General features: G+C 39.1%; 1 pseudogene; it reads left to right on the forward strand.

Moving 5' to 3' along the window:
• The first annotated feature begins 3,137 nt into the window (after window positions 1–3,137).
• Window positions 3,138–10,000, forward strand: part of LOC137968748 (uncharacterized) — a 7,283-nt pseudogene continuing 420 nt past the window's right edge.

Consider the following 10,000-nt stretch of genomic DNA (forward strand, 5'->3'; position numbering starts at 1 on the left):
TTCACCAGTTCGGCAATGAGTTTTAAAAGAAAACAAGCACACCCTCAGCGAGTGAATGGAAAAGAAAAAAAGCCATTTCAGAGTCAACCGTCAATAGCCACAACAAGTTGCAAGAATAGTGGAGACACTTCACCCTCTTGGGGCGTTATTAATTTACCTATTATCTCTCGCACTGCAGCCCCCCTCCCGCCCTTATCAGTGTTGCTAGCAAGACAAAAAAATTGTTGCAAACTTAAATGGTCAACATTGAACGGGGGAGAGGGAAGGGAAGTAGAAAAGCTTTAAATTCTGGATACGGCATGTCTGAGTTGGTTCTCACTGCATTACCATACTGTCACTTTGTTTCTTGGTATGGGAAGGCCGATATCTTTTGTGTTTAATATGGTGTTTTGAAAAAAAAAGGTTTCATTCTCTGATCTGCTGTGAATGGAAAATGGCCGGTGATAAACCGGTATGACGCAATTTGAAGCCATTTCAGTGCTTTCTGTGAGTCAAGTCGAAAATATACATAATTTGGTAGATGAAAGGGTGTGATTTCCCTCCTTTCGCGTTTTGCAGTATGCTAGAAATATCCTGGAACCAATTTCGAAATAATTTGCCTTAAACAAGTGTATTTCAGTCAACACATGACATCGAAAACACGCGCAACATGTACAAAATTAGCTGTTGTTTATGTATGCAAAACAGACATCACCTCTCCTTTAACTGCGATCTCATGCCATTTAAAGGGAACATCCGCTTTCCGAAAAATCAATTCTTAGAAAACATTGTTATACAAAGATACATTTTCATAGAGGTCCATTTGTAATATTTCTTATTACTGTCGGGTTAGTCTGCTTCCAGAGGAGGCGTTATTAATTTACCTATTGTCTCACACTGCAGCCCCCCTCCCCCCCTATCAGTGTTGCTAGCAAGACAAAAAAATTGTTGCAAACTTAAACAGTCAACATTGAAAGGGGGAGAGGGGAAGGGAAGTGGGAAAGCTTTAAATTCTAGATACGGCGGGTATTGGAAGTTAGAAAAGGTGTTTTTTAATTGAAGTGTCTCAACAATTTTGCAACTTGTTGCAGCGAAAAGGAATTAACACTAAAATTAGAAGCCATACAAAGTTTCTCAGTTCAAGGTCAAAGAAGAGTTTTACAGATGTACTTTATTCCACTTTATCTCTGAAAACTAGATCATTCACATTTTGATGTATTTCATTGAAACATGCCAGGTTGGCTTGGAACAAGAATTGGCAAAATACAGCAATGCAACCAAAAAAGGACGAACTTCAAACAAGATATGTTCCAACACTTAAATAACGTTTAGGTGCTTTAAACAAACTTCTGAAAACACAAGCTATTGAGAACTCATTGTGATTACGTGTTTATGTAACATAAGGGCAAGATTTTATTATCACTGTCAAGGCACAACGAAAACCAGTTGGGCAAACGGATTAAAAAATCACTTGTTTGCTTGCATTTTAAAGCAAAACAAACTTTTCTTTATGTCCAAAAGAGTACAGATAATTGCTATTTAATTCCAGTTGACAATAAAAACTCGATTTTCATTCCTGAACAAAGGAAGAATCGATTAAACCACCTTTTAAAAACATGCATCCACTTTAAATAACAAATTCGTAAAAATAATAAACTGTTTAGTGCTCAAGGAAAGAATTTGTGGAATAAGTTTTTCCACTAAGTAAGAGCTATTACTGGTATTCTGTTTCGTCATTGTCATTCCCTTTCGCTTCTGTTCTAGACATAGGTCCTCCAGGCATCATGCAACTTTATCAGAGCTTCTAAAGATATGCCAAAAATTGTAATACAGAGAAAAAAGCAGCTCTAAGGAAATTAAAATTAAACATTCAGCTTTAAGTTGATATCTCTCCGATCCTTGACTTGAATAGCCGCGTAGCCACCAGTGTGGACCACAGATATCATTATATGTCAAACTGGATTGAAACCAGTTGCAGAAAGCAAAAATCTTCCAAACCGTTTTCCACCTGAACACAAAAAGCGGTGACTGTGTAAGAACTATAGTTGATGTAGTATGGTCATGTAGCTGTGTCGAGCCACAGAAAGTGTGTGAAAAATGAAGCCTTGTTTATGTTTAGGTGAGTTAAGCTGGGTTGAGCCCGCAATCAAATCGAAGACCAGTATCTGGTCGGCGGTCAACTTAAAAAAAAAACAGCTGACCTCTGTGAGTTGTAACCTTGAGCCGGTGTCATGTGATACTGGTCAGCGGATACCTTGATTTTGACAGGTGTCAATTGATTAAAACATGGATGTCCAACATCAAAGATGTTTGCTGCAAACTAGCATGATACTGCTCACATTGGCAAACATTGTGTAGATATACGTACCTACGGACAGTCGATGACGTCATGGCTATAAAATACCAAGATTTTTCGCATTGATGGGTTACCATATTTTCTTAACAATGGAGCTCAGGTATAATTAAAAATGTTTAATTGTGACAGGAAACGTTTGAAGCTCAAGCTCCTCGTGTGCCAGAAAGGTGTTTTTTTGCTAATAAGGCTGTCTAGCCTCGCTGCAACAAGCAAATTTCAAAAGAACATTTGTTTCAAAATGAGGGCAGTTGGTCTAATTAACATAAATACAAAAGAATGTAAAGGTGGTCACCATTTATGAAAGTGGTCTATAGTGTAACTCGGAATTTCAAAAGGGAGCGTCACACCCAAAGCACTTACCAGATCATGTGGCAAGAAGGGCTGGCAAATACAGTATATAGCATTGGAAGGAAGACATTTTTATCCCATGTTTATTCTTCAGATGCGTGCGTTTTCAATGGTCTTCTATACAAGCTTGATGTACAGGTTCTATGACGGTGACAATGAGTATTATCTAACGAAAGGGGCATCGCAGGTACCCCATGACTGCACTAGGTGAACCCCTTCTTTGGCTCCACGGGAAACAAACTAATGACATGCAGTGAACTGTAAGTGCAAAACAAAGCGGGCTACCAAAGAATGTTTAATATCATTCCGCTGATTGCTGTAACTTAATAAAAAAGCGCTTTCCTTATAGATGGATATTGAGGCGGTAGTTCAAAGTCAAGATAACGAACTTGAAGATCTTGGCTTTATTTAAAAAGGGGTTATTTTAAATCTCTGTGGCTTTTGCGAACGGAAAATGAAGGAAAGATCTCATAAGGAAACCAAGCGACAACTGGTGACTGAATTGCTTAACAAAAAGAAGTCAAAACGGAGAAAAACAATCACTAACCCATTCACAGAATCCAAACAACCTCAAGAAAAGATAAAGAGGAGGAAAGTACAAATTGGGTGGCTTCATTTCAATGATGATCACCAAAGGTACATTTCAGTAAGGCTCCAGAAAAGTGGTGGCACAAGGGAAGTGGATGTTGCCCTGAATGCAGACAGCGAACAAATTATACAAGCTGCCGAAGAAATATTCTTTTCCAATGGCAGATGTATATTTGGAGCCCTTGAAGACATGGTAGCTGCCTTGGCGAATTTCAAGTGTGAAACGTTACACACGTCCAGTCCTGAAGCAGATCCGTTCACCCTTCAGCACTATATTCACCACTATAAGACGAAGAAGGTGCGCTTGTACCTGAAACTAAAGAAAAAACGTTTCCCGTGAGGCAAGCATTACATTCAGGTTTATCGGTTCAAGTAGTTAAAGATGATGGGAGCGACCTTCTGGTCCCATTATTTCCTGAAAATGAAAGGGAGGGCAATGCCGATCAGTTAAGGGGCAGGTCCATTGAAAGAGAAGAGATACGAAAAGAGCAGGATCAGGAATTTGATCAGTCTTTGGCGATGGATAAACAAAAGAAAGAAAAAAGATGCCAGAGGTGTGTAGCGAAATAGAGAAAGCCAGCCGCCAACTGCACCTTAAGCAAGCACTCTTACGTTGGGTTGAACCGGAGCCGGATGAATATGAAAGCAAGATAGATGTATCAGTGAGGTATCCTGTTCTAGGATTGATTTCAAGACGATTTCAGGTCTTCAGCACAATGGCAACAGTGTACGACTGAGTGGGTTCATTCAGCTTGACACCAGAGCAATTGTGGGCTATGTGGTTTTGACAGAAAATGCCTGTTGCCGTCAAGCTCTGTGCAAGTGGCAGAGAGAACAATGTTATCTATGATTGAATGCAACAATGCACCCATTTTACTTGTGGAAGATGACAACAAGTTTAATTTCCTGGGATTTGGTGACACCTAAAACAAATTGAGTTGGGATGACTTTCTACCATTGGACTCATCAATGCCACAGCTATCCCAGCATTTGCCGATTTCCTTGGTATCTGTGTCCCCACCCACTCAGTTGATGGATGAAGATGACACAGGGTAAGTTTGTGACCTTGTTAATAATCATATATTACATCTTTCTTCTTGCATATCAGAGACGCCATTGGGTATACCTGTGTTACGAAAAATAGTTAAAGTACATGAAGTGATTGACCCATCCTCATTGTTATCACCACTACATTGTCATTTTTCAGCACTTCTTTCTCTGCAAACTGATCCAACTGGCACGCATTCATGCAACGTATAGTTGACAGGTTTGCCATCAGTAGAGGTTCATGTCCCGTTAATTCATGCTGTTTCATTTTTGTACGTGTTGCTGCAGTCCAACCTCCCTGATCTCACATGCACAACAGAAGTTAACAATGTAATTACCAATGAAGCACCGACAAGTTGTGATCCTCCATCAAGAAAGTCCCGATGAAAGAGAACTCGAAATGTGAGTAAACTATTACCTTCTTAGTTTAGATTAAACAGCTAGAAGTGGTAATTAAACCAAAATTTCGCTTTCTTAACTTCGCAGGAATACAACTCATTTGAAGTCACGAAATTTCTTGAGTCGAGCCTTTTAGAGCAGCGAAATTCCGGAACGTTTTTATTGCCTTACTTTGAAACCAAAGAGTTAAAGTACAACCCTTATACAGCCCGAAGTCTTTTCGACTTCTCTGTCAGTATTTTTCTTTCTTTGGGATCCACCGCGCCAGTTTCAAATGATGGTCAATAATCAGTATGATGAAGCAGTTTTAAGCAATGAGGTATGTCAAATTGGTCAGTTTTGAGTTTGGTAAACTAAAATTATTTGTAACCTCCGTTCTCTCAATTCACAGCATACTCTTCGAGTTTAGCTGAGAAAGGATGAAAAGGTACTGTATTTGGCCAAGTAAAACGTTGATCTCGTTCCTTTCTGGTTCTTTATACGTGGACGATGGAAACTCAGTAACGTAAGTACAAGAAAGATCAAGAAGGTAAGTTATGGTGATTTGAACTTTCATTTGTAATTGCCTGAGTTTCCTTATTAACTTGTTCCTCGGAAAAAGTAGAAGTAAATGAAAGAATTACTTTATAACCTTGTTAGATACCTGAATTATTATAACCTCAAACTTATGTAGTAGTCACTCGCATTATTTGCCATGTATTGCAGTTGGGGTCTTGACTATTGTCGTCCTGCAAAGTCATACAAATTCACAGAAATTCTTGACCTGGTCGCAGACAGCGAGCTGTTTAATTGTTCATATACTTTTCGTAACATACTGTCCTTAGTGTACCTTTTTGAACAATATGGCCTGGAGCCGCTCCAGTTCATTTTTAAGCAGAACTTGGTGATGTTCTTGATACAGCTGGTCATGGACACTTTGTTCACCAAGCGTGTAATAGTTGTGGCACCCTTTGAGGATACATTTTACCATTCGCTTTGGACATTCACCAAGATGCAGGTGAATATGTGATCTACAAACATGCCAATGAATTAACAAATGTTAATAAAAAATATTGGAAATCAACATTATCCACAGTGTCAACCACCTTCACAGCCAACAAGAGAACTGCAGTCAAAAGTCAACTCACTAGAGTGCAAACAGTGAACAGTACATTCTGCAAAAGGGAACATAACCATCTTATGACTCAGGACTGTCTTTTGTGGTACCAAGTCTAAAAAGATGTCATTTTTTCTAAAAATAAAATTGGTAAAAGCAAGATAAGTTAATAGCAACACCTTGCCAAGAAAAAAGACAAACCAGTGGGTTTGAAGCTCTTTCTACAGAGAAGGTTCTTTTTCTCCTTGACAAATTTTGTGTTGGGGACTCTTTTACCACAAGCTAACAATGACCATCAATGGCTTGCCAAAGCCTTACCTTGTCAAGCAAAGGCGAGATCAACTCAATAATATCTGCCATATTACACACACTCCTAGTACCGCAGAGGGGGCACAGGTGTTATTCAGTGATCTCCTCAAAGAAAGGCTTACGGATTACTTGGCAAGCCACCCAGATGATTATGAAGACACCATTCAAATCAAAATTTCTGGGATGGGGCAAGAATGACCGGAAATTCTAGCTTCATATTAATGAGCTTTGCCCTTCTGGACTTGGGAGATGATGTAATGGCAGCCAAGGGCAACCATACCATAGCTGTTGTTAAGAGCAAAGAGAATTACAAAACACTACAAAGGTTCTTTGGAGATGTCATTTTTTCTAAAAAAAGAATTGGTAAAAGCAAGTTAAGTTAATAGCTTCATAATGTGACAGACAGAAAAACCCCAGAAGCACCAGCTTGCCAAGAAAAAAGACAAACCAGTGAGTTTGAAGCTCTTTTTATAGAGAATACAGTAAGTCAAATGTTGAGAAGGTTCTTTTTCTCCTTGACAAATTTTGTGTTGGGGACTCTTTTACCACGAGCTAAGAATGACAATCAATGGCTTGCCAAAGCCTTACCTTGTCAAGCAAAGGCAAGATCAAGTGAATGATATCTGCCATACTACACACACTCCTGGTACCGCAGAGGGGGCACAGGTGTTATTCAGTGATCTCCTCAAAGAAAGGCTTAAGGATTACTTGGCAAGCCACCCAGATGATTATGAAGACACCATTCAAATTAAAATTTCTGGGATGGGGCAAGAATGATCGGAAATTCTAGCTTCATATTAATGAGCTTTGCCCTTCTGGACTTGGGAGATGATGTAATGGCAGCCAAGGGCAACCATACCATAGCTGTTGTTAAGGGCAAAGAGAATTACAAAACACTACAAGGGTCCTTTGGAGATGTAATTAATTAAATCAACAGGCTAAATAGTGAAAAGAAAATTGAAGTTAATGATAGAGTGATGAATTTAGAGTTTTTTCTCGGGGGTGACTACAAATGTATTTTACTGATGATGGGACTGAAAGGTGCCACATCCCATTATACATGTGTTTGGTGCAAAGTTCACAAAGATCACAGGTGGGATACTAGTTTTCCTTTGCACCGTTATGAATCCTCAAATCTAAAGAGGACTATTAAAGAGATATCTGAGCTAGCAATAGAAAAACGGGAAACAAATTACTGTTGTAAACACACACCACTAGTTACAATAGAACTTGATCGTGTTATTGTTGATGAACTGGATCTTTTACTCAGGATTCTTGATGTGCTAATTGAAAATCTAATACGAGATGCATTAGAGTGTGACCAAAAGGAAAATAAAAGAAAAAAAAAGGCCAACAAAAAAATACCCGCCTTACAAATCTACAAACACCTATTCGATCATGTGGTATCTCCTTTGACATAAGGGAGAAAACTAATGCTGATGGGAAAGGGTTTGGCCAACATGGTCTTCTGTCTGGGACTTGGGAGATGATGTAATGGCAGCCAAGGGCAACCATACCATAGCTGTTGTTAAGGGCAAAGAGAATTACAAAACACTACAAGGGTCCTTTGGAGATGTAATTAATTAAATCAACAGGCTAAATAGTGAAAAGAAAATTGAAGTTAATGATAGAGTGATGAATTTAGAGTTTTTTCTCGGGGGTGACTACAAATGTATTTTACTGATGATGGGACTGAAAGGTGCCACATCCCATTATACATGTGTTTGGTGCAAAGTTCACAAAGATCACAGGTGGGATACTAGTTTTCCTTTGCACTGTTATGAATCCTCAAATCTAAAGAGGACTATTAAAGAGATATCTGAGCTAGCAATAGAAAAACGGAAAACAAATTACTGTTGTAAACACACACCACTAGTTACAATAGAACTTGATCGTGTTATTGTTGATGAACTGGATCTTTTACTCGGGATTCTTGATGTGCTAATTGAAAATCTAATACGAGATGCATTAGAGTGTGACCAAAAGGAAAATAAAAGAAAAAAAAAAGGCCAACAAAAAAATACCCACCTTACAAATCTACAAACACCTATTCGATCATGTGGTATCTCCCTTGACATAAGGGAGAAAACTAATGCTGATGGGAAAGGGTTTGGCCAACATGATTTCACTCGTCTTCTGTCTGGGCTCAGACAAAAAGAAATTGTGGAGGGAACTTCCAGGCAAACTCAATGGTGTCATCCAACCTGACACTGTGGAAGTAGTTAAAAATCTAGCGGAAAATGATTACTTTTGCAAAGCAAAGGAGTGGGTAAATTTGTTTATTTCACTACGAGATAAAAGGGTGGGGTACAAAAGGGCAAATGTGACACCTTACATGCATGCAATGGTTTATCACATTCCCAGGTTCCTAGAAGATTATCAAACCATCAAACTCTTTACTGGACAAGGTGTAGAAAAAAATAATGATATGGCTAGAGCCATCCTCAGAGACCCAGGGGCGGTTAGTTGGGGCAAGAGGAAATAAAGAGGAAGCAAAGAAATGAAGCATCGCAGGTTTACAAGTAAGGCAGACAAAGCCCCTGGGAACCGACTCTTACCAGACCATTTCCAAACGTCTCTACCAATGCTGCCTCCTGATTGGGCAGAGAAATCCTTTGTATTATTCTGCCCAATCGGCGAACAGCAGCTCTTGAGGTACTGTGGTGTGTTCTTACACGACGGCTTTTGCATCGCCATACTTGCTTGGGTCGTTCAGCAACGTTTTGCGTGCGAGGGAAACTTTTATTTTAATTTCCCTAGATAGCGGCCAAATGTCTAAATGATAACTCGAGCGACCATTTCGGGTGTTAGCACCAAGGCTATTCTAAAGTGGACTGGGAAAATTCTTTTTTTTCGGACCGATCACAAGGTATCGTAATTGTATAAATAGGCTGTTTTCTCATGAATGTGTCTATTTTGAGCATATTTCTAGGTGAAGAGTGTAGTAAGTATCGACTTTTTTTCCTATCACATTGGGATATCAGAATGAAAATTTCCCAAGCTGCACGTGGTATTTTGGTGCATGGTTCATGCAAGTATGCAGGTGCGAGTGCCAATGCTTTCGCACTTTTCCCGTGCTTTGATAAGGAATGTGTATGCGACGTTAGGCTTTTTCATAACAATGAACACCTCTGGTGATTTCTGCCGAACGTGTCGTTTTCAGTTCATAGATAACAAGAGAAAGAGAAATATTACTGGCGAATTTGGTATCATTTTCGAAGCAGTATTTAAAGAAACGTTAAGACAAGATGACACCCTGCCTCGAGCAGTTTGTGATAAATGCAGATATCAAATCGAAAAGGCATGGCTACAGTCCAAAAAAACTGAAAAAGTCTCAACGAAACGAAAACATCCGGTGTCTCCTCTAACATCAAGTACTGGCGACGAACAAACTGTTACTCGCATAGAACGCAAGAAGAAGGGTCAAAGACTTGTATTTCATTCAAATGCCCTGGACAAATTTCAGTGACAGATATAAGCAAAGAAATTTTTCGTGCTAATGTCAATATCCTACCCAGCTTATCCACGCAAACTGCTCCTGTACCAGTGGTTTCCTGTAGCAGTGTTTTCCCTTCCATTTTACCTCCAATAATGCATGATGTTGCTACACAGACTCTAAAATCAAACTGTCTATGTGGGCCAATTACAAAGAACAGTACATGTGTGAGGGGAAGCATTCAGTTTTCCATGAAAATACATATCAAGTCAAGCTATAAGTTTTACTGAAACTTCTCACTTGATCTTGTGAGCAACTAATCATTTCCATAGAAACAATGTTCCAAAGAAACTATGTTTAATAAATTTTAATATTTTTGTAAAATCATCTATTGTAGGTAACTGCTCATTTCAAATCTAAAACTGTGTCAAGAGAATTACCC

This window comes from Montipora foliosa, chromosome 8 (genome assembly GCF_036669935.1).
Source record: "Montipora foliosa isolate CH-2021 chromosome 8, ASM3666993v2, whole genome shotgun sequence".
In the NCBI taxonomy this organism is placed as follows: Eukaryota; Metazoa; Cnidaria; class Anthozoa; order Scleractinia; family Acroporidae; genus Montipora; species Montipora foliosa.